Genomic DNA, 25,182 nt, shown 5'->3' with positions numbered 1-25,182 from the left:
CTTGTACTGCACACAAGGGGCTGGGGCAGAGCCTTGTACTGCACACAAGGGGCTGGGGCAGAGCCTTGTACTGCACACAAGGGGCTGGGGCAGAGCCTTGTACTGCACACAAGGGGCTGGGGCAGAGCCTTGTACTGCACACAAGGGGCTGGGGCAGAGCCTTGTACTGCACACAAGGGGCTGGGGCAGAGCCTTGTACTGCACACAAGGGGCTGGGGCAGAGCCTTGTACTGCACACAAGGGGCTGGGGCAGAGCCTTGTACTGCACACAAGGGGCTGGGGCAGAGCCTTGTACTGCACACAAGGGGCTGGGGCAGAGCCTTGTACTGCACACAAGGGGCTGGGGCAGAGCCTTGTACTGCACACAAGGGGCTGGGGCAGAGCCTTGTACTGCACACAAGGGGCTGGGGCAGAGCCTTGTACTGCACACAAGGGGCTGGGGCAGAGCCTTGTACTGCACACAAGGGGCTGGGGCAGAGCCTTGTACTGCACACAAGGGGCTGGGGCAGAGCCTTGTACTGCACACAAGGGGCTGGGGCAGAGCCTTGTACTGCACACAAGGGGCTGGGGCAGAGCCTTGTACTGCACACAAGGGGCTGGGGCAGAGCCTTGTACTGCACACAAGGGGCTGGGGCAGAGCCTTGTACTGCACACAAGGGGCTGGGGCAGAGCCTTGTACTGCACACAAGGGGCTGGGGCAGAGCCTTGTACTGCACACAAGGGGCTGGGGCAGAGCCTTGTACTGCACACAAGGGGCTGGGGCAGAGCCTTGTACTGCACACAAGGGGCTGGGGCAGAGCCTTGTACTGCACACAAGGGGCTGGGGCAGAGCCTTGTACTGCACACAAGGGGCTGGGGCAGAGCCTTGTACTGCACACAAGGGGCTGGGGCAGAGCCTTGTACTGCACACAAGGGGCTGGGGCAGAGCCTTGTACTGCACACAAGGGGCTGGGGCAGAGCCTTGTACTGCACACAAGGGGCTGGGGCAGAGCCTTGTACTGCACACAAGGGGCTGGGGCAGAGCCTTGTACTGCACACAAGGGGCTGGGGCAGAGCCTTGTACTGCACACAAGGGGCTGGGGCAGAGCCTTGTACTGCACACAAGGGGCTGGGGCAGAGCCTTGTACTGCACACAAGGGGCTGGGGCAGAGCCTTGTACTGCACACAAGGGGCTGGGGCAGAGCCTTGTACTGCACACAAGGGGCTGGGGCAGAGCCTTGTACTGCACACAAGGGGCTGGGGCAGAGCCTTGTACTGCACACAAGGGGCTGGGGCAGAGCCTTGTACTGCACACAAGGGGCTGGGGCAGAGCCTTGTACTGCACACAAGGGGCTGGGGCAGAGCCTTGTACTGCACACAAGGGGCTGGGGCAGAGCCTTGTACTGCACACAAGGGGCTGGGGCAGAGCCTTGTACTGCACACAAGGGGCTGGGGCAGAGCCTTGTACTGCACACAAGGGGCTGGGGCAGAGCCTTGTACTGCACACAAGGGGCTGGGGCAGAGCCTTGTACTGCACACAAGGGGCTGGGGCAGAGCCTTGTACTGCACACAAGGGGCTGGGGCAGAGCCTTGTACTGCACACAAGGGGCTGGGGCAGAGCCTTGTACTGCACACAAGGGGCTGGGGCAGAGCCTTGTACTGCACACAAGGGGCTGGGGCAGAGCCTTGTACTGCACACAAGGGGCTGGGGCAGAGCCTTGTACTGCACACAAGGGGCTGGGGCAGAGCCTTGTACTGCACACAAGGGGCTGGGGCAGAGCCTTGTACTGCACACAAGGGGCTGGGGCAGAGCCTTGTACTGCACACAAGGGGCTGGGGCAGAGCCTTGTACTGCACACAAGGGGCTGGGGCAGAGCCTTGTACTGCACACAAGGGGCTGGGGCAGAGCCTTGTACTGCACACAAGGGGCTGGGGCAGAGCCTTGTACTGCACACAAGGGGCTGGGGCAGAGCCTTGTACTGCACACAAGGGGCTGGGGCAGAGCCTTGTACTGCACACAAGGGGCTGGGGCAGAGCCTTGTACTGCACACAAGGGGCTGGGGCAGAGCCTTGTACTGCACACAAGGGGCTGGGGCAGAGCCTTGTACTGCACACAAGGGGCTGGGGCAGAGCCTTGTACTGCACACAAGGGGCTGGGGCAGAGCCTTGTACTGCACACAAGGGGCTGGGGCAGAGCCTTGTACTGCACACAAGGGGCTGGGGCAGAGCCTTGTACTGCACACAAGGGGCTGGGGCAGAGCCTTGTACTGCACACAAGGGGCTGGGGCAGAGCCTTGTACTGCACACAAGGGGCTGGGGCAGAGCCTTGTACTGCACACAAGGGGCTGGGGCAGAGCCTTGTACTGCACACAAGGGGCTGGGGCAGAGCCTTGTACTGCACACAAGGGGCTGGGGCAGAGCCTTGTACTGCACACAAGGGGCTGGGGCAGAGCCTTGTACTGCACACAAGGGGCTGGGGCAGAGCCTTCTACTCCACAGGAAGGGGCTGGGGCAGAGCCTTCTACTCCACAGGAAGGGGGCAGAGCTTACTACTGCATAGAAAGGGCATGGGTGGAGCTGAGTACCACAAATGCTTCATGGCATTAGTACTATTAACATTCTAGGACAGGTTTCTGTCATTTTTAGTTTACTACAGTAACTTCCTCCTTAGAAAAAATGTGTGTGATTTGGTAATTATGTGTATTTAGAAATATATTTATTTCATTTTCCTTCTTTATTTGTTTTTATTCTTAGAAAACACTTGTAAAGAGTCCAGATGCAATATACCAGTTTGTGAAGGCTTGGAGATCCACTGCAGGTCTGGCTCCTCTGTGAACCATTAATTTTGCTAAAATAAAATGTGATCAAAAGGTCATATTTACCCCAATGAATAAAAACCAACAGCTCGCCATGTTTCAAAATCCATCTACCAAAAAATAAAACAAAGGTAACAGATCTCTTAAAATTGCAACACAACCCAAAAATGTACGGTAGGTTTACAAATTTTTTTATTATTTTAGACTCTAAAATATATATTAAAAAAACAAAAAAAACAATACAAGTCTGGTATCTCTGCAATCGTACTGATCTGAAGAATCATGATTCCATGTCAATTTTACCACACAATGAACACTGTAAACAGGAAACTCCTAAAACAATGGCTGAATTGGGTTTATGTTACCTCATTGAATTCAAAACGACAACGAAAAAAAAGAAAAACAAGCCCTAATCTAGCTATGTTGACAGAAAATGAAAAAATGTTTTATAAAATGTTATATTTTTGATTTGGCATGTTGTAAAGCTGGCAACAGTGGAGCGTTGCTCCATGTGGAGCAGTGGAAGATTAGGAGCCACAGCCCTGGTTTGTAGCCGCGCAGTCTGCCTCCAGAGACGATGGAATCTAATTACGCTGAGCAGTTTCTTGTAACCCATTTAAGAACATTTAAATTTGTGGATTGCTTCTCCGAGAGCTCAAGGCTGAAGAGTCAGTGTAGCTGAAGTTATAGGTAAAGTATTTCTAATTTTTCCAATCTACACGATGGTCTCTTTGGGAGAAACTCTTCGTGATTCAGAAACGTAATTAGAACTCAGAAAACCATTTCTCTTATTGATGTCTCTGGCATTTAATGTTGCAATCTGCAATTGAATCTGTAATAGCTGAGATCAAACGTTCCATCAACAGCACGACCTTGCTATTTTTAGCATTCAAGTTTTCATCTCCCAATTCCCAAGATACTTTTTTGCAGTAAGTTAACAATTAAATTCTTTCAATTCCAAAAAAAACTTCCATGAAACCAATATTGGTATTATTTTTCTTTGATACTGACAAGTATTTCAGGTAAACCATTTTGGCTTTATCTAATATATATGCATTAAATATATTCTGCACCCTGCTGTGTGCTCAGGTTGCTGTAAAAGTCCATGCTGAACCCTAAACACAAAACTCTTAATAGTCGCTAGGGGGCCGCCAGTGTACTCACTGATTCTTCCCCCCCAAATCTAGATGGGGGCCTAACATAGTCATTACTGAATGTTAAACACAACACACCTTTTGAAAATCTAAGCAGTCATGATGAGGTAGCCTGACAAATAAACTAATCCAGGAGTATGGCGCTAGATTATACATGCTGGTGGGATGTCAATCAAAGTGAGTGTGCGTGCCGGCAGCGCGGTGCCTGTGACTAGTGCCCGCTGCAGCCTGGCCCAGATGGATGAAAGGATCAGCACACTGCTGTTTTTAAAAATAAATTTGAACCGTTAGTATGAGTCAAAAAATGTGTATTATCATTTTCAAAAACTTCTTATATATTATGGTGTCTGCAAAGTGCTGCTGATTGGTGGGGGCCAGGTCCTGAGATCCCCTCCGATTGCTCAAAACACTCCTCTGAACTGCGAAACTTCTGCAGGTGCACGCACACAGAGCAGTGTCTGAGATCAATAGAAATTATAGGTCCACACACTACAGTGGGTTGTACAGATCCATAGACTTACTACTGAGCCTGTATGTGCACGCCCTTTCAGTTAACATGCCCCTGCAGAGACTGCACACTTAATTGGTCTGGCAGGTTCCCTTTAAGCAGTTTCTCTGGAAATAGAAAAAGTAAGGAACTTAAGGAATATTCAGTATAAATTTCTAAATACCTTTTATTAGTAAATGACACTTGTTTTGTCCAGGGAGGTAATGTATATTACAATGGTTGCTGTCTGGGCACACTGATAGAATCCTACCCTTGAATGTTAAAGGTACAGGTGTCTGTGACCATGTGCCCCCTCCTTTCATGTATAGGAAAATTTGCTGCTATTTTATATTCTGATCTAATACTGGACATACCAGGGGTGCTGAGGTAAGAGTGGGCTGCACACACTGCTGTCCCTCCTTCCCTCCTGTCTATCAGATCTAATACGGGAAATACCAGGGGTGCTGAGGTTAGAAGAGGCTGCACACACTGCTGTCCCTCCTGTATCTGATCTAATACTGGAAATAGCAGGGGTGCTGAGGTTAGAAGAGGCTGCACACATTGTTGTCCCTCCTTTCTATATGATCTAATACTGGAGATACCAGGGGTGCTGAGGTAAGAGTGGGCTGCACACACTTCTGTCCCTCCTTCCCTCCTGTCTATCAGATCTAATACTGGAAATACCAGGGGTGCTGAGGTTAGAAGAGGCTGCACACACTGCTGTCCCTACTGTATCTGATCTAATACTGGAAATAGCAGGGGTGCTGAGGTTAGAAGAGGCTGCACACATTGTTGTCCCTCCTGTCTATCTGATCTAATACTGGAGATACCAGAGGTGCTGAGGTAAGAATAGGCTGCACACACTGCTGTCTCTCCTGTTTATCTGATCTAATACTGGAAATCGCAGAGGTTAGAAGAGGCTGCACACACTGCTGTCCCTCTTGTCTATCTGATCTAATACTGGAAATACCAGGGGTGCAGAGGTTAGAAGAGGCTGCACACACTGCTGTCTCTCATGTCTATCTGATCTAATACTGGAAATCCTAGAGGTGCAGAGGTTAGAAGAGGCTGCACACACTGCTGTCTCTCATGTCTATCTGATCTAATACTGGAAATCCCAGAGGTGCAGAGGTTAGAAGAGGCTGCTCACACTGCTATCTGAATACTGAGCGTCTGCTGTGACCTGGAGATAGCCTATACTTTCCGGTTATAGCTGCGGAGCTACCCACCGCTCTGAAATGTTTTATGGTGATTATTTGTCTAGACAAAACAAATGTGATTTGTTAATTAAAGGAAAATGTGAATTTATTTATAATGACATTTTCTTTAGTTATGTTATGTGGATCTGGCAATGGTCAGCTTGAAACTCTAAAATGGCTACCACAGACAGGCTTAGTTTGTGCCCCCAATTTACTAGATCCCAGGGGTTACTCTGACCTTCTCCGTTTAACCCCTGCGCATGTATCTGAACCTTCATAGGGGCTCCTGGGTTGGATCCATAGAGTCATCTGCTGGCCAATGCTGTAGGCTGGCAGATGTAGTCAGACAGCCGGGTTCGAACCAGGACAGCAGTCAAGGTACAAAATTGGATTGTGAAAGAATGGTCAGGAAATGGGCCTTGGTCAAATAACAGAAAGCAGGACCAGAGGCTCTGAACCAGCTGTAAGGTAGCGCTAATGATCATGTTGAGGGGCACTCACTTCACCGGGTCAATTAAAGCACACATGCAACGTTTTCCTGTAATATGAAGTCCAGCAGTTTATTACACATCATAAACTGCTTATAACATAGTCCATCTCAGTGGCTAGCAGGAATGTTACACATATAATATGCTAGAGCCTTTTCAGTGGCAGCTAAGCCCGCTTGGCTTCAGATACAGACTTCAGCAAGGTACCACCTCAATATTCATTTAAAGCGCCGATTTACCTTTGCCGGGTCTTAGCTGCTTCTATCAGCTCTGTTCTGCCACAGCTGTGGTCTAAGGCTCCCCAGACTTGGTCTCTAGGCCATGTGCCTTCTAGGGCTACTGGTGTCCCAGACACAGGGATCAGGCCTCTTGCCTTCCAAGGCTACTGGTGTCCCAGACACAGGGATCAGGCCTCTTGCCTCTCAAGGCTACTGGTGCCCCAGACACAGGGATCAGGCCTCTTGCCTCTCAAGGCTACTGTTGTCCCAGACACAGGGATCAGGCCTCTTGCCTCTCAAGGCTAATGGTGTCCCAGACCCAGGGACCAGGCCTCTTGCCTCTCAAGGCTACTGGTGTCCCAGACACAGGGATCAGGCCTCTTGCCTCTCAAGGCTACTGGTGTCCCAGACACAGGGATCAGGCCTCTTGCCACTCAAGGCTAATGGTGTCCCAGACACAGGCACCAGGCTTCTCCACTGTTTCAAAAACCACCAGGATTTATATATCCTTCTGTGTGCACAGGACCTGTGATGATGTCACAGTCATGTGATCAGTCACCTGAAGGGGAGTACAGTGTCCATTTTAGGACATGATCAGATATCAAAATCAAACATCAGAATGATGTCAGTTTGAGGCTAAATACCCTGTCTGAGAACTGATTCTGACGAGTGACTTTGACGAGTGACTTTTACAACTGTAATAAAAAAATAAAAAAAAGCAACTGTTCGCTGATGGGACTTAAACCCAAAATTCTGCGTCCCAAAGCCAGTGCACTAACCACTAAGCTATAAACTCCGTTGTAAAAACCTAGGCGTTCTATTTGGTTATATGATTTTCAGTGCAAACTTGTCTATAACTCATTGGGACATTGCAAGCAAGCCAAATTCAGATGATGTTTGATTTTGATGTGTGAGTCTGATGTGTGACTTTCTTCAAACATCAGAATCAGAATCACAATGACTTTTAGTCACCCTGAGTATTTTCATGGAAACACAGGTGGAGACGAGACTAGTCCAGCGTCACCCCTGTCTGGATTTTGTTAGTGGCACAGCAGCTGATTGACAGGTCTCTTTGTATGAACATGTGAGGAGACACCTGTCAATCACCTGGTGCAGCGCTGGGAAGAGCCAGCCAAGGAGAGAGTCAAACTATGTTCTTCGGCCAGATCTTCAAAGTATATTATATCGGAAACACCGTAACATTGCAGAATGGTGCAGCCTGGCTGTGATTCATGCTTCCAGCGGTTTGGGCAGCATGAATTGCCGGACTGGTCTTCTTTAGCATTTCATGTAGTTATACACTCTAAATTCCGAAAAGTGGAGCCTTGGAAGAGACTATCACCAGTTTTTTACCACCTCATCTGAGAGCATAATGTTGGTGCGAGGACCCTGATTACAGCACTGGTCCTTTACTTGGCTGCTTGCTGTAGTTTTGATGAAACACTGTTTTATCAGCTGGAGGTTGTTCCTGAGAGCGCTAGCAAACCTTGAGTAATGAAGCCCTCCATATTCATGAGCTCCGTCTATCCACAACTCTAAACCTCACTCATCGGCAGCTTTTTCCCTTGTGTGGTGTAGACAGAAAGCTGCCAATCAATGCGATGTGCTCAGGTATACAGAGCTCAGCATTGCAGAACAGTAGATCCACAGCAGATAAAACAGAGTTTATCTAAACTACAATAAAAGTCTAGTAAGTGCCACATCCCTGGTATCAGGGTCTCTAAATCAAGCTGCTCTAAGATGGGGAAGCAAAAACCTGGTGACAGATTCCCTTTAAAATATGCTGTTAAATGAAGCAAGTGGTATCTGGGTGCTGACTCCTGCCCTCGGGACCATGCATCACCTGCGGGTATACTTGTGGAGGTAAAGAGGAGCCACTTCTCGCTGTATAACAGCAGCTGCCTTGCAGTAATGTGCATATGCTTTGTACCAAACCAGCCATCTGTCAGCACAGTTCTCCGAGTAATGAGGAAACCCATTCAGAAATATTGCTTTGTTTCTAGGGCAGTCGGGCTTACACGGCTTAATTCCTGCCGGGGAGCGGCTTTTATAGAGAGCGGTATTAGCTGCTCATGTGTGGGAATGCTTACAAGAAAAACATGTCGTGCCCACGGCCCAGCCCTTGCGCTGTTTTACCATAAATATTTAGGATTGGCTCAATTGGTTACAGTGGTAGGAATGTGTGTGAACACCTTGGAATAATTTGTGTTTTTGGTTACATAGCTTCCAAATGTGATCTAGAGAAATAGAAAATAGTGATTTATTTATCAGCGAACACACACACAACCACCCAAATCTTTGAATAAAAGGTTTAAAGGGAAAGTTTAATCAAAAATTACCTGGCGTTTAGCTCAGATTTGTGGTTAAATGTATTTTTCTAAAATTTGGTAATGTTTGTTATTCATATCACAATCTGCATTAAAAATAAAAAAATAAAAATCTTGCAATTTCCACAATGGCCCCTGGAGCTTTTCCAGACTCGTACTTCCAGGTTTTTTTTCATGAAATCCTCATGTACATTCTGCAACAAACAGACCTCGATCCTATCTTTTGTACTGAAGCATCTAATGTGATTCCCCCTGACAAAGCTAGGGTGAAACACGCGTTGGGGCGTCAGGGCCTCCCAGCAACTACCCCTTATCTTCATCACAAGTTGTAAGTGTTGCCTTTAGTATAAATTGCATGTTGTTTTTGCATTGTCCACAGGGACATACTCTATAGGCACTGGGATATATACTATAATAATTGACAACTTTCATTATTTTTACTATATATTATTGCTTTTTGTGGCCCTCCATTTGGTTACTCTGTTTTTTAACTATTGGTTGTTACTTATTCATTGTATTCACTTCAATAAAGGATTTAGTTTTCTAAGACTTCGGTGCACTATTTTCTTTGGTTTGTATTATCAGTTATTAGGTGCGTCTCAGTGACCATATATTACCATATGCTCAGCTCCTTGTTGGTCCTAAAGGTCATTGTGAAGGAAGGGTGAGCAGGGTCAGCTGTGACATCTATTGTAATTGGTGGATCTTGTGTTATCGGCTGTGCATAGAGGTTACCTGCTATAGCAATCCTGCCTCTAATGATAATGAGCCTGTTGAAAACCCTTTCTGAAAGGGCAGGAAATATAAGTCATATAAAAAAAACAGAGGCTAGTGTGAAAAATACAAGATTACTATTTATTTTTCTTTTTTTTAAACAGATTGTGATATGACAAAAAAAAACAAACATAAAGAGGTTGTCCACTACTTTAACATTGATGAGCTATTCTTAGGTCATGTACATGTAATAAAAAAATCTGATTCAAACAATAGATCTGTTTCTGATGATACAATTTCTCCGTGGGAACAGGAATTTGAACTGTTAATATAATTGAATAGAAGATGTGGTCATATCAAGGCCTTTGAAGGAAGGATCCTAGAAGAATCCAATCCTCAGAAGCAGGGGTTAAAGAGTAATGCCACCACACTATGCATATATAATACAGTGACCTTATAATACAACTGTACAGTGCATAAGTAATACTACCAGACCGCGCCCTAATCATGCTGTATTCATAATAGTAATGAGTGATGTATATAATATTTGGTGCCCATATAAAATATCAGTCCAGAAAGAGACCTTACAACTCCAAATTATGTAATTAGATGCATACCGTAGTTTATTCAATTTTTTAGCAATCCAAAAAGATTGTAGCATTTTTGTCTGAAAACTCAGATCTTCCTCGGGTAAATGGATTACAAGGAAGAAAATGGAGAAGGAAGTGAATTTGTTGAAGGCATGAGCGGCGGTATAATCAAGCAGTGTGGTTTAGGCCCCATTTGGATGTCAGTGTTTCCATGAAGGTAAAAAAATTTGGTGTCATCTGTGTTTTGAATCCCTGTGTCATCTGTGTTTTGGATCCCTGTGTCATCGGTGTTTTGGATCCCTGTGTCCTCTGTGTTTTGGATCCCTGTGTCATCGGTGTTTTGGATCCCTGTGTCATCGGTGTTTTGGATCCCTGTGTCATCGGTGTTTTGGATCCCTGTGTCATCTGTGTTTTGGATCCCTGTGTCATCTGTGTTTTGGATCCCTGTGTCATCGGTGTTTTGGATCCCTGTGTCACCTGTGTTTTGGATCCCTGTGACATTGGTGTTGTGGATCCCTGTGTCATCTGTGTTTTGGATCCCTGTGTCATCTGTGTTTTGGATCCCTGTGTCATCGGTGTTTTGGATCCCTGTGTCCTCTGTGTTTTGGATCCCTGTGTCATCGGTGTTTTGGATCCCTGTGTCATCGGTGTTTTGGATCCCTGTGTCATCGGTGTTTTGGATCCCTGTGTCATCGGTGTTTTGGATCCCTGTGTCATCGGTGTTTTGGATCCCTGTGTCACCTGTGTTTTGGATCCCTGTGTCATCTGTGTTTTGGATCCCTGTGTCATCGGTGTTTTGGATCCCTGTGTCCTCTGTGTTTTGGATCCCTGTGTCATCGGTGTTTTGGATCCCTGTGTCATCGGTGTTTTGGATCCCTGTGTCATCGGTGTTTTGGATCCCTGTGTCATCGGTGTTTTGGATCCCTGTGACATTGGTGTTGTGGATCCCTGTGTCATCGGTGTTTTGGATCCCTGTGTCGCCTGTCTTTTGGATCCCTGTGTCATCTGTGTTTTGGATCCCTGTGTCATCTGTGTTTTGGATTCCTGTGTCATCGGTGTTTTGGATCCCTGTGTCACCTGTATTTTGGATCCCTGTGTCATTGGTGTTTTGGATCCCTGTGTCATCGGTGTTTTGGATCCCTGTGTCATCGGTGTTTTGGATCCCTGTGTCACCTGTGTTTTGGATCCCTGTGTCACCTGTGTTTTGGATCCCTGTGTCATCGGTGTTTTGGATCCCTGTGTCATCGGTGTTTTGGATCCCTGTGTCATCGGTGTTTTGGATCCCTGTGTCATCGGTGTTTTGGATCCCTGTGTCACCTGTATTTTGGATCCCTGTGTCATTGGTGTTGTGGATCCCTGTGTCATTGGTGTTTTGGATCCCTGTGTCACCTGTGTTTTGGATCCCTGTGTCATCGGTGTTTTGGATCCCTGTGTCATCGGTGTTTTGGATCCCTGTGTCACCTGTGTTTTGGATCCCTGTGTCACCTGTGTTTTGGATCCCTGTGTCATCGGTGTTTTGGATCCCTGTGTCATCGGTGTTTTGGATCCCTGTGTCATCGGTGTTTTGGATCCCTGTGTCATCGGTGTTTTGGATCCCTGTGTCATTGGTGTTTTGGATCCCTGTGTCATTGGTGTTGTGCATCCCTGTGTCATTGGTGTTGTGCATCCCTGTGTCATCGGTGTTTTGGATCCCTGTGTCACCTGTGTTTTGGATCCCTGTGTCACCTGTGTTTTGGATCCCTGTGTCATCGGTGTTTTGGATCCCTGTGTCATCGGTGTTTTGGATCCCTGTGTCATCGGTGTTTTGGATCCCTGTGTCATCGGTGTTTTTCACATATGGATAAGTAAATGACAAAGCTTCTCTTCTGTAATGTTAAATACAGACAGCACACGGACTGTACACTGATGCCATCCGTGTGCTGTACCTGTTTTTCACAGACACATTGCATTGACCCTGGTCATCCATGCTGTTGGAAAAAAACACAGACATGTGAACAGCCCCATAGACTATAATGGGTACGTGTCCTATCCATGAAAAACACAGAACACGGACGTGTGAATGAGGCCTTAGGAACAGCACTGGTTTATTTTACTGCAGCGATAGAAATAAATCTCGGAGTGGACTCCTTCCTACCTGTGGACCCACCTTTACAGAGTGCCTTGCTTCTGAAACAAAACCAAACATACCAGATACAGAATTTGTGACAAAGTCAAAGGTGACTTTAAAGTGGCGCTGTCTTCAGATTTCACAAAACAAACGGTATAAAGGGATCTTGCAGACCTGATAAGGCTGCTGTACTTACTTTGAAAATCCATGCCAGAATGGCCGTATTGTTCTGAAATAAAAATGAGCATGTTAACATTAAGCAGCTAAACTTTCAGAAAGCATGATACAGTTACATATAGAATATATATATAATTTTTTAAAAATAGATTTTTCAAAGTAAGCACACCAGCCTCGTCAGGTTTAATCGATCTATTTAACTGTTTTTAGACTTTGTATTGTAAAATCTGGGGACTGATCTATCTTTTAAAAGGAGATTGTGTCTTTTAGGGTCTATAATGCCAATCAATTAGTTTTAACACAAAAAAATTTGCTAGGATCCCAATGGTTGGCGGTGAGAATAATAATCCCATTTATTTTTAATTACTTGTTTTCGATGACTACACATATACTGGGACCCTGGTTATGAGCATATATATGGCTAATGTTCTTGCCTTTAATCTACCATAAAGCGGTGGAAGGCCATATAGACGTTTGTAATACAAATCTGTACAGAAGACGTATATTTTTTGTCAAGAGCAGCAGTATATGCCTTCAGGAAAAAAAAATCTTAGAAACCCTTCACAAATGTGGAATTGATACCTTTCTTGGGTTAAATATACACTTTCAATATGAAGCCGGCATTATGGCTGCCTGAATGTGGTCTAAGGTCAATTTCAGATGCATATAGTATGTATTTAACTAGCATATAATAAAACGTACCACATTCTATTAGCAAAAGTTTAAAAAAAAACATACTTTGTTTAAAAGCATATAGGTGCAGAATAAAAATGTGCTGGTGAAGTAACCTTAGAAAGTGGTATGGAGAAAAGGGAGACTCTCCTTAATGGTCTTAAAGAAAGGGCAGGTCCCCAATTTTCAATGACAATAGGATGAACATTGAGGGCCACAGAAATACCCCTGACATCCTAATCCACAATACTACAAAGACACATTCAAGATAGCGAACAGATAGCTGTGCAATATACGTATAGGCTCAACACAGGATACAGGGACCAATGTCTGTTCCAGAAGAACAGGTTCACCCATCAGACCCAGCGTGCGGTTCACCTTTAGCTTTGTCATGGGCTTTGTTAATTGGGCTGTCAGAGGTATTTCTGTGGCTTGCATGTAAGTAGTGCATTTTTTGCTCACATTACAGCCTCCACTGTTCATCCTGTTGTGAGATTCATTATGGGCGACCTGGGCCTCCTTTTTAAAGGGTATCTGCCAGGGGCGTACATAGAAGTCATGGGGCCCCATAGCAGAAGCTCTAATTGGGCCCCCCCCCACAAAAAATAAATAAATATTTGTCTGTGTCACAGAAGAGCAGATATCATAACTTTCCAGCCTTTACATAGAAATTTTCCTCCTTCTGAAGTCGTAGATTCCTCTTTCATTGCCCCATAAAGTATTATGCCAACAAATGTGCCCCCCAAACAGTATGATACCCCTATGGTGCATTCCTCCACATGCACAGTATAATGACCCTATTGTACCCCACTTCAGCTCCCACTGCAAAGTATGGTGACCCTAACACAGTATAATCCCCCAACTGTGAACCCCACAGAGCCCTCCATACACTCTCATGGCCCCCACACAGCCCTCCAAACAGTATAATGGCCCCCACACAGCCCTCCAAACAGTATAATGGACCCCACACAAACCTTCACACTGTATAATTGCTTTCATACCGTATAATGGCCCCCAACATAGCCCTCAAATATTATAATGGCCCAACATAGCCTTCCATATAGTATAATACACCACCGATAATCTTCCATATAGTATAATGCGCCCCCCATAATCCTCCATATAGTATAATACACCACCGATAATCTTCCATATAGTATAATGCGCCCCCCATAATCCTCCATATAGTATAATGAACTTCCCATGTTCCTCCATAGAATATAATGCACTCCCCATAGTCCTCCATACAGTATATTACACACCCCATAGGGTAAAATGCAGTCCCCATATAGTATAATGCACGCCACAGTCCTGCAGTATTATGGGCACCACGTACTCACTGATTTTAAAATACCGTATATTTTAAATAAACTGACCCGAATATAAGCCGAGGCCCCTAATTTTACCACATAAAAATGGGAAAACCTATTGACTTGAGTATAAGCCTAAGGTGGGAAATGCAGCAGCTAAATTTTCCATCCTGGTAGGTGTGGCCCCCTCAATCCCTGGTATCTGTGGCCCCCACAATCCCTGGTATGTGTAGCCTCCTCAATCCCCCAATTCCTGGTATGTGTGGCCCCCTCAGTCCCACAATCCCTGGTATGTCTAGCCTCCTCAATCCCGCTATGTGTAGCCTCCTCAATCCCTCAATCCTGGTATGTGTGGCCTCCTCAATCCCCCAATCCTGGTGTGGCCTCCTCAATCCCCCAATCCTGGTGTGGCCTCCTCAATCCCCAAATCGTGGTATGTGTGGCCTCCTCAATCCCCAAATCCTGGTATGTGTGGCCTCAATCCCCCAATCCTGGTAAGTGTGGCCTCCTCAACCCCTCAATCCTGGTATGTGTGGCCTCCTCAACCCCGGTATGTGTGGCCTCCTCAACCCCTCAATCCTGGTATGTGTGGCCTCCTCAATCCCCCAATCCTGGTATGTGTGGCCTCCTCAATCCTGGTATGTGTGGCCTCCTCAATCCCCCAATCCCTGGTAAGTGTGGCCTCCTCAATCCACCAATCCTGGTAAGTGTGGCCTCCTCAATCCACCAATCCTGGTAAGTGTGGCCTCCTCAATCCACCAATCCTGGTAAGTGTGGCCTCCTCAATCCCCCAATCCTGGTAAGTGTGGACTCCTCAATCCCCAAATCCTGGTATGTGTGGCCTCCTCAATCCCCCATTCCTGGTATGTGTGGCCTCCTCAATCCAAGTAATTTGGTATGTGTGGCCCCCTCATCCCCCAATCACTGCACACAAAACAATAAACACTTATACTCACCTTCCTTCCTCACCTCTGCTCCAGCGCTGAGTCCTGTGCCGCAGCTCATGTCGGCATCTGAGCCACGCGCACTCTCAGAAGCCGAGGTGAGCTGCTGCCGGCACATTCACTCCTCTCCACGCCGAGACTATGGGCGTGAAGAAGCGTGAATATGCTTTCTCTTTAGCAGCGGGCACTGACAGGAGCCGCGGCTCAGCGCTGGTAAGGCCGCACTTAGAATATTGTGCACAGTTCTGGGCTCCGGTGCTCAGGAAAGATATATTGGAGCTAGAGAGGGTACAAAGGAGGGCGACTAAGGTAATAAAGGGAATGGAGGAACTAGAATACCCAGAGAGGTTGTCAAAATTAGGCCTATTTACGTTGGAAAAGAGAAGGCTTAGGGGAGACCTCATAAACATGTATAAATACATCAGGGGGCAGTACAGAGATCTCTCCCATGACCTGTTTATACCAAGGATGGTGACAAAGACGAGGGGGCACACTATGCGTCTGGAGGAAAGGAGGTTCCTGCACCAGCATAGAAGGGGATTCTTTACGGTCAGAGCCGTGAGACTCTGGAACTCTCTGGGGGAGGAAGTGGTGATGTCCAACTCGCTTAATGAGTTCAAGAGAGGCCTGGACGCCTTTCTTGAGAACAATAAAATTACATCCTATGCTTAGTGATAGTTAATTAATCCAGGGATTTAATCTGACTGCAAGATTGGAGTCGGGAAGTGAATTTTTCCTCAGTGATGTAAATTGGCCTATACCGCATGTTTTTTTTTTGCCTTCCCCCGGATCAACGCTGCGGAATAGCTGCAGTGCACAAGAAATAGGCTGAACTGGGTGGACGCTTGTCTTTTTTCGGCCTTATAAACTATGTAACTATGTAACTATGTAATGAATATTCCCTCTTCTCTACGCCCATGGGAGTGGAGAAGAGGGAATATTCATGTCCCTTTAGCAGCGGGCACACGTAGTAGCTGCGGCAGGGGCTACTGCGTGTGCCCCGCTCCTCCACTGCCGCAACCCGCTCCTCTGCCGCCGCAACCTCCTACTCACCTATCCTCCTCGTTCCCTCGCTGCTTGGGGCCCTCCCGGCTCACGGGCCCCCTCCGGCCACGGGCCCCATAGCAGTGGCGTGGTCTGCCGCCATTGGCGGTACGCCACTGGTATCTGCCACTGTTAACCTTCCTATGCCGTCTATATGGGCATGTATTGAATACAATACCTTGATATCTGCGGTCTTATTCCAGATATCCATGCTTTTCTTCTATGTAAATGAGCTGCTCAGGACTATGGGTCAGACACTGATCTGCATGAGAATCAGATTATTATAAATGATAGGGAGAGCTACTGATGTGACACAAGCTCGGCTTTTCTTTATATACCATAGGAAGAGAGTGGAGGTCTTGTGCATTTATATAGCTAGTGATTATTTTATTTATCGTTGTTAGGCTGTATTCCCACAATGAGTTTTTTACACTGCGTATTTTCACTGCATCAAAAACGCAGTGTCTTAGGGCCTGAAGTCTCATGCACACGTTATTTTTTCCCTGCAGATTTGGCTCAGATTTAAATCTACAGGACGTCAATTCTTTCAGCGTTTTTGCTGTAGATGTAATTCAAACTTATGATTTGGGAAAAATCGCACCAAACACGCGGCAAAACTCTCCAATTTTATGCAGCGTTTTTTCCTGCTAAGAATCTGTGCATACATTTCTGCACCAAATAATTAATGTGTGCACATACCCTTACAGTTCCAGCAGAGTGGATGGGATTTACAGAAATCTCATGCCTGCTCTGCCTTTTTTTTTCTGCAGTGTAAGCTGACATAAACCAAGTTTTATGTGCAGATTTTCCCCATAAAATTCCATTAGATGAGGAAAATCTGCTGGTAAAAAACACATGTTTTTCGTGCATATTCGCACATGACTGTATCTAGAAAGTTTTGTCAAAGCCAAATACCAGGAAGTATCGAAAAAAAAAAACAGGTTTATTTAAAACCAAACCAAAAATAGACAAAAACCCAATGAAAAAAACCACAAGTAACCTAATTTGACTAATGGGTGAAAAATTGTAGCAGAGAATCTGCAACACCAAAAACTCACCAAATACTGATCTTGGGCAGGTAGCCTAAGGCTATGTTCACATGTGGTATTTTTGGTGCGTTTTTGTTTTTTGCACCAAAACCTGCTCTCTTGGCAGTCAAGTTTCTGCCTCAAAATAGCAGGTTTTCCTTGATTTTTGATGCGTTTTTGGTGCGGTTTTTACAGCGTTTTTGTCACTGTCCATTTGTCTCTTGTGAATGCTGATTAAGTTTAGTGACAAAAAAAATAACCTAATTCAACTTCCTCAGGTTTTGGCACCAAAACCTGATACCTGCATTTTTTGCTGCGTTTTTCCTTTCAATGGGTGAAAAACGCTGTAAAATGCTGAAAGAAGTGACATGCTGCATTTTGTTAAAACACAGCTCTTTGACAAAACAGGAAAAAAAAACCAATGTGTGTGCACGAGATTTCTGAAATTTCATAGACTTTGCTGGTACTGTAAAACGCAGCTGTAAATTTGCATGAAAAAAAAGCACCAAAAACGCCACATGTGAACATGGCCTTAAGTGAGATGCAAGATTTCTGATGGTAGTGAAGTATGACATTCCCTCCTCTCTGTTCCCACATTTTTTTTCTCCAGTTTTGTCAAACTACTACTTCAATTTTGCTCAATCTGCTGCAAAACCTGCACATTGTTTGCAGTGGTTTTCTGTATTACGTGGATGGATCATGTCTCCATGTAGAGCAGAGCGATAGATGCATGAACTCATAGACAAATCTATAGACTGACCAAATACAATAAATGACGTTCATGAATGCCAATCATTTAAATGTGAGAGGTGTGAACAGCGTAATGAGTGGAATGACTGACTGATTGCTGGACACGGCCTTTGATTAGAATTACACAATGATTTACTACCAGTCATATATGATCAAATCTACCTAACTCCACAGGTCACTGGGGAATAAAGCTTAATATGTTTCACAGGCTTTAGGTTAAATTTTTGACATAATGCAAAATATACAATGTAAAACAGCAGATTGGATGCGTAGTCTGAACTGCCCCCTAATTTATAGGTAACAGTTGTAAAAAGTTGTTTGTCTTCTGTCAAAAGAAGTGAATTCTGAGAAGTGGCTGAGTCCAGTTGCAGATTGCACACAAGCAGTGACTGCCTGCTAGCTTGGGGAACACAGTCAGTAGCGTCACACAGACTGCAGACTTTTGTTTGTCCCAAGCCTGGACAACCCCTTTAAGTTGAAGACCCCTGTCTGACTTTCTGCGGAGATCTATAATGAGGGACATGGACCAGCGCTCTCCACAAGAATTGTGCTTATACACGTGGCATCATATACTATCACTAAAATCTCCAGATGTCTGCTAATCCAAGCATGCTAAAATTAAGTCATGTTTTAAGAAAGAACAGACTATAATATAATGTAAAGATTTTGTAGATCTCATTCACACAGTGCAGACTTTTTCCATTTGGAAATTGACCTGGATTGCTAATTTTCCAAATGAATGTCAGTGAAAATAAAAAATGGTGTTGCAGATTTTGCTTTGGATCACCGGTGGATATATGTGCAGAATTTTTTTTTACAAGTGCTAATTTTTAATCAGTCTTTATTTATTTTTATTTTTTAAGCTTAATTGGGCAACTGTGCACTAAAGTTTGCATCCTTCAGTGCTGATAAGACTTGTGGATTTCCTTCCAGAAAAGTTCCAGAAATAATTAGTAGGAAATCCAACCTCTGGGTTTAAATCTGTCAGTAGGATCAACCCTCTTAAGCGCTCTATAAGGGCATGTAGGTCATAGGAAGCTGAATACAATGACACCTTGATATCTGCGATCCGATGTCTTAGGCTGTGTGCCCACTATGCGTTTTTCAAGCGTTTTTGCCGCAGAATTTCTGCAGTGAAAACGCTTAAACGCTTGGTAATACGTGCCCCATGGTCCCCAATGATCCGCATGTGCTGTGCACATGCGGAAATTTCCGCTGTGGATTATCGTTGCGGAAAAATACACAGCATGTCCATTAATTTTGCGGACACGCAGCGTAATTGCCGCCATTGACTTGCATTGAAATGCTTGATATCCACATCACTACATGTGCACATGCGGATATCATGCGATTTAATGTGCGGATGGTACCCAGGCCTGGAGAAGAGGAGACTCTCATCCAGACCTGGGTACCATAGAAAACTGTAAAAAAAAGAATTTAAAATAAAAAATAAAGATTACACTTACCTTCTGATGGCCCCCGGTCTCCTCAGCGATGCGTGCGGTGTGCTGGGCGGCTCGCGGTGGTGTGAGGATCTGACATGACGTCATTGAGTCATGTGACAGGTCACATGACTCAATGACGTCATCGCAGGTCCTTCACACCACTGCGAGACACCGGGGAGACCGGACTGAGCGGAGAAGGAGACCAGGGGCCATCGGAATGCAAGTATAATCTTTAATTTTTTATTTTTCACCATTCTTATACTTTTTTTTAACTATTACTTGGTCACACTATATAAATCCATGCTGGTTGCATGGATTTATATAGTGTGACCAAGTTGTCAAGCACTTTTCCAAGTGATGCTAAAATCACTTGGAAAAGCGCTTGATAACCCACATGCAGAAATGCATGTGAAGAACGCTTGACAAACGCTTCTACCTGGCGGGAAAAACGCATGTAAAATCCGCATGCGTTTTTCCTGCCAGGGAGAAGCGGAAAAAATATGCAGCATTTCTGCATCGTGGTCACATAGCCTTATTCCAGAGAAATCCACATTTTTCTTATATGTAAATGCGCTGCTCAGGACTATGGGCCGGACTCTGATCTGCATGAGAATCTGCTCCAGAGATTATTATAAATGAAAGGTAGAGTTACCAGTGTGATGTGTAATGTCCGCTCTTTGCTCTCATGCTGACCCACAGAGCTGCAGTGCAGCAGAGCTAACACAGTGCAGCAGAGCTAACACTGTAATGAGACAAAGTTCACTTCTGTTGTGCTAACACATTTGCACTGCTGGTGTCCCCTCACAGAGTTTCAGCTTACATCTCACGGGCAGCCAGTATGGTATGGAGGTGAGGGGCAATACAGCAGAGCATGACTGCAAATATGTTTGCAATGAGACAAGGTTCAGCTCTGCTGTATTGTGTTGGATATAATCAGCCACAAGTCTGCAGAGTTGCCAGCACAATGACAGGACAAGTGCTGCTGCAAATGTTTGTAATGAGACAAAGGTCACTTCTGCTGTACTGTGTTAACTCTGATTTCACTGCAGAGCTGTGTTTGATTATGACAGCAAAAAGTGTCAGTCATTACACATCACACTGGTAACGACCTCTTTCATTTAATATAATCTCTGGAGGCAGATTCCCTTGCAGATTAGTGTCCGGCTCATTTTAACATCTCATTTCCTCTGGAATAACACATGAGATCACAGCTATCAAGTTGTTATTTTATTCCGCTTCCTATCACCTACATGCCCATACAGACGGCTTAGGAAGGTTGATTCTACTGACAGATTTTTTTTAAGATCAGATTCTTCAAGATTGAATGACGATTCATATGACAGTCACTCCTGTGCATTGGCACATTGACTACACACTGACCAAAAATGCTGTTATCTGAACTGGTCTTATGGAGATCGGTCCTGAATGTGGCCATAACTATAGTCAGGTTACAAAGTGCCTGCTCCTTTCTGCAGTTATGTCACATGCAGGAAGTGTAACAGAAATGTGTAGGTTCTACAGCATAAAGGAGCGTATAGCAAAATCCCTGTTATTATAGGTACATGCAGCATATATGCCTGACAGTGGCCACAATCAGGATGGATGCCCGGGCATCCGTCTACCGTACAGAACCATTGTAAAGAAAAAATTAAAACCGTATATTGCATGGTATATTTTCTTTTGCAGTGGCCCCTGTATATGAATACACAGTCTGCTGCACTTTCTTATACAGTAAAGTAAAATGGTATGCTGACTCATACCGGCCAGATGAAAGCCCAAACGAATACACTACTGTCTAGTGAATGGGAATCTATGGGAACATTACTCATTATTCATTGTGGTTATCTCCCAAAATATACGATATGCTAAGTGCACGGACACACTGTGCTTCAAGCATTAAGGCCTCCACAACTGTTTCAGCTGACGGTCTAATGCAGGGATGTCAAACTCATATCACACAGAGGGTCAAAATGAAAAACTTGGACAAAGACGCGGGCCAACCAGTATACAGTATAATGGGCTCCACAAAGTCATCCATACAGAGTAATGGCCCCACATAGTCCTCCATACAGAGTAATGGCCCCACATAGTCCTCCATACAGAGTAATGGCCCCACATAGTCCTCCATACAGAGTAATGGCCCCACATAGTCCTCCATACAGAGTAATGGCCCCACATAGTCCTCCATACAGAGTAATGGCCCCACATAGTCCTCCATACAGAGTAATGGCCCCACATAGTCCTCCATACAGAGTAATGGCCCCACATAGTCCCCCATACAGTATAACGGCCCCACATAGTGCTCAATACAGAATAATGGTCATACATAGGGGTGGTGGTTCTGGTATCGCTGGCCAAATAAAACCACCATGCGGGCCAGATTTGGCCCACAGGCCAGAGTTTGACATGTATGGTGTAATGTGTATGGGCACCGGCTGACTGATGATCTGGAGAGATGTCGATCGCTCATATCCCAACCACCGATGGCATTGTTCTCCCAGAGATTAGCCACTGGCTGATGTGTCAGTTGACGGCTTTCTCATTGAGAACTCGGGGGTGCTTGGCCGAGCGAGTGCTCATGAGTTTGGGAGAGTCAGCGGAGATAGCCGTCGGCTGAACGATCAACCAAAGCATTTTTCAGCTGACAGCCATCTAATGTGTATGGCCAGCTTTACACAACTCCTCCCATGTTGACCCTGCACAGAGGCAGGAGGAGGATGGGGGTGTACACTAGAAAGTTAGCGATTATTAATTCTGTATTTACACCACTGTTGTGTCCAGTGCCGGCACAGACAGAAAAGGGCCTGTGCACAAGAACAATATATGGGACCTTTGCAATTGAATAACTCATCATAATGCACAATTCCACCTGCTTGGGAGGTACAAGTGGACCCCCTTACTTCTTGGGCCCCTGTGTGGCTGCACTAATGATATGCCAACCCTTGGTTGTGCTTGTGCTGTAATTACAGGGTTCACTTACATCTAGGAGAGCGGAGACCAGTCACTAGCTGATGGCTGCATTCCTCCTTTGTTGCACATCACACTGTCATGTATGCAGCTGTCCTCACATTTGTTTCTGCATGTTGTCGCTGCAGACGGGGCGCTTTCCCTTGCTAGGTCTCCCACTTCTCAATCACCACTAAATCCTATGTACCACCTCATTATTATCTGAGTCCGTGTCGGGCTTCGCTTAGATACCCTGCATATTATACCTGCTATAGGTCTTGTTCACATACAGTGGGGGAAATAAGTATTTGATCCCTTGCTGTTTTGGGAAGTTTGCCCACTGACAGACATGAACAGTCTATAATTTTAAGGGTAGGTTAATTTTAACATTGAGAGATAGAATATCTAAAAAAAAAAAATCAAGAAAATCACATTGTATAAATTAGATAATTATTTTTCAGTGACAAATAAGTATTTGATCCCTCTGGCAAACAACACTTAATACTTGGTGGCAAAACCCTTGTTGGCAAGCACAGCAGTCAGACGCTTTTTGTAGTTGATGATGAGGGTTGCGCACATGTCAGGAGGAATTTTGGTCCACTCCTCTTCGCAGATCATCTCTAAATCATTCATATTTTGAGGCTGTCGCTTGGCAACTCGGAGCTTCAACTCCCTCCATAAGTTTTCTCTGGGATTAAGGTCTGGAGACTGGCTAGGACACTCCATGACTTTACTGTGCTTTTTTTTGAGCCACTCCTTTGTTGGCTTGGCTATATGTTTTGGGTCATTGTCTTGCTGGAAGACCCAGCTACGACCCATCTTCAATGCTCTTACTGAGGGAAGGAGGTTGTTGGCCAAAATCTCACTATACATGACTCCATCCATCTTCCTTTCAGTTCGATGCAGTCGTCATGTCCCCTTTGCAGAAAAGTATCCCCAAAGTATAATGTTTCTCCCACCATGCTTCAAAATTGGGACGATGTTCTTAGGGTTGTACTCATACTTCTTCTTCCTCCAAACATGGCAAGTTGAGTTAATGCCAAAGAGCTCAATTTTTGTCTCATCTGACCACAGCACCTTCTCCCAATAACTTACGGAATCATCCAGGTGTTCATTGGCAAACTTCAGACGTTCCTGCACATGTGCCTTCTTGAGCAGGGGGACCTTGCGGGCACTGTAGGTTTTTAAACCTTTAAGGTGTAATGTGTTACCAATGATTTTCTTGGTGACTGTGGGCACAGCTGCCTTGAGATCATTAACAAGTTCCCCCCATGTAGTTTTAGGCTGATCTCCTCATGATCAAGGATACCGACAATGTGAGATTTTGCATGGTGCCCCAGATTGATGTCGATTGACAGTCATTTTGTATTTCTTCCATGTTCTTACTATTGCACCAACAGTTGTCTCCTTCTCACCCAGCGTCTTACTTATGGTTTTGTAGCCCATTCCAGCTTTGTGCAGGTCTATGATCTTGTCCCTGACATCCTTAGAAAGCTCTTTGGTCTTGCCCATGTTGTAGAGGTTAGAGTCTGACTGATTAATTGAGTCTGTGGACAGGAGTCTTTTATACAGGTGACTATGTGAGACATCTGTCTTTAATGCCGGTAACGAGTTGATTAGGAGCGTATAACTGGTCTGTAGGAGCCAGAACTCATAATGGTTTGTAGGGGATCAAATACTTATTTCTCACTGCAAAATGCAAAATCTAATGTATACAATGTGATTTTCTTGATTTTTTTTTGGATATTCTATCTCTCAATGTTAAAATTAACCTACCCTTAAAATTATAGACTGTTCGTGTCTTTGTCAGTGGGCAAACTTACAAAAACAGCAAGGGATCAAATAATTATTTCCTTCACTGTAAGAGTATTCCAGATCCTTATTATTTCGGCATTGTTATATGCACATTTGGGCTGATTTGTATTTACTTTGCACAAACCCTTTAACAAAAATTAGAACCTGTAATTGAACCTGACAATTAGGCCGGTGTCAGATGAGCATATCAAGATTCACAGATTTTCATTCAAAAAAACATGAACAATTTTCATCCACATTGTTATCCATATCACATCCGCGTGTTTGTTTTTATGTCCGTGTGACTTCCGTGTGCCATCTGCATTTATACATCAACATTTTTAAAATGTACATGATCAAATGGTTTCTTAGTTTCATAATGAATCCATAAAAAACAGATGCTATATAGATGATCCTTATCAGATCTGGCTTTTTTTTATAAAAATATGGAAAAGACTAGTACATGCTGCAATTTGTCTTTTTTTTCACACAGGCACTAGGTCTCTGTTAAAAAACTGTCATCTGATCTGAACAGTCTTATTGAATAACATTAGTCCTTGTGCTGTCTGATTTTTTTTTTTTATTATATGCTCATCTGAATGAGCTCCTAGGAACACAATACATAACAGATACAATGCAGAAACAAAAATGACACAATCTGTAAAAAAAAAACCACATTTGTACTGTGCATCCATAAGGGGTCAATTTACATTGTGCGATGCGCAGTATGAAATGCCTGCTGAACAGCAACCTGTTTATGGCTCGGCGGTCTTTACAGCCTGTTAACACAGTGTGCATAGGCTGCCACTGTTCTCGGCAGCTCGAGTCCTATTTACACATGATGATGTGCTACCGAGAACGGTGGACCTTGTGCAGAACAAAAGATCAATTCACTCAATTACCGAGGGTTTTGCTCGTTTATCTTGTGATCGTCAGCCTCAACAACTGAAAGATTACCATGAAATGAGCGTTCCTAAGCCGATCGGTCATGAT

At 44.9% G+C, this 25,182-nt stretch overlaps 1 protein-coding gene across 3 annotated transcripts in view; it reads left to right on the top strand.

Annotated features, from left to right (window-relative positions):
- The window catches only part of SGMS1 (sphingomyelin synthase 1), a 477,679-nt gene that overhangs the window by 391,909 nt on the left and 60,588 nt on the right, over positions 1-25,182 (top strand). Inside the window, exon 4 of one of the 3 annotated variants that reach the window (XM_073685502.1) lies at positions 2,734-2,797. The exons of the other annotated variants lie outside the window; for them this stretch is intronic. The gene's annotated coding sequence lies outside the window, so the exon portion shown is untranslated. The remainder of the gene's footprint in view (positions 1-2,733; positions 2,798-25,182) is intronic. 3 annotated transcript variants of the gene reach the window in all.

The sequence above is a fragment of the Phyllobates terribilis genome, unplaced genomic scaffold, assembly GCF_046119375.1.
Source record: "Phyllobates terribilis strain yellow unplaced genomic scaffold, ASM4611937v1 Scaffold_5__5_contigs__length_657084704, whole genome shotgun sequence".
NCBI lineage: Eukaryota > Metazoa > Chordata > Amphibia > Anura > Dendrobatidae > Phyllobates > Phyllobates terribilis.
This window is presented reverse-complemented; position numbering and strand designations above follow the sequence as displayed.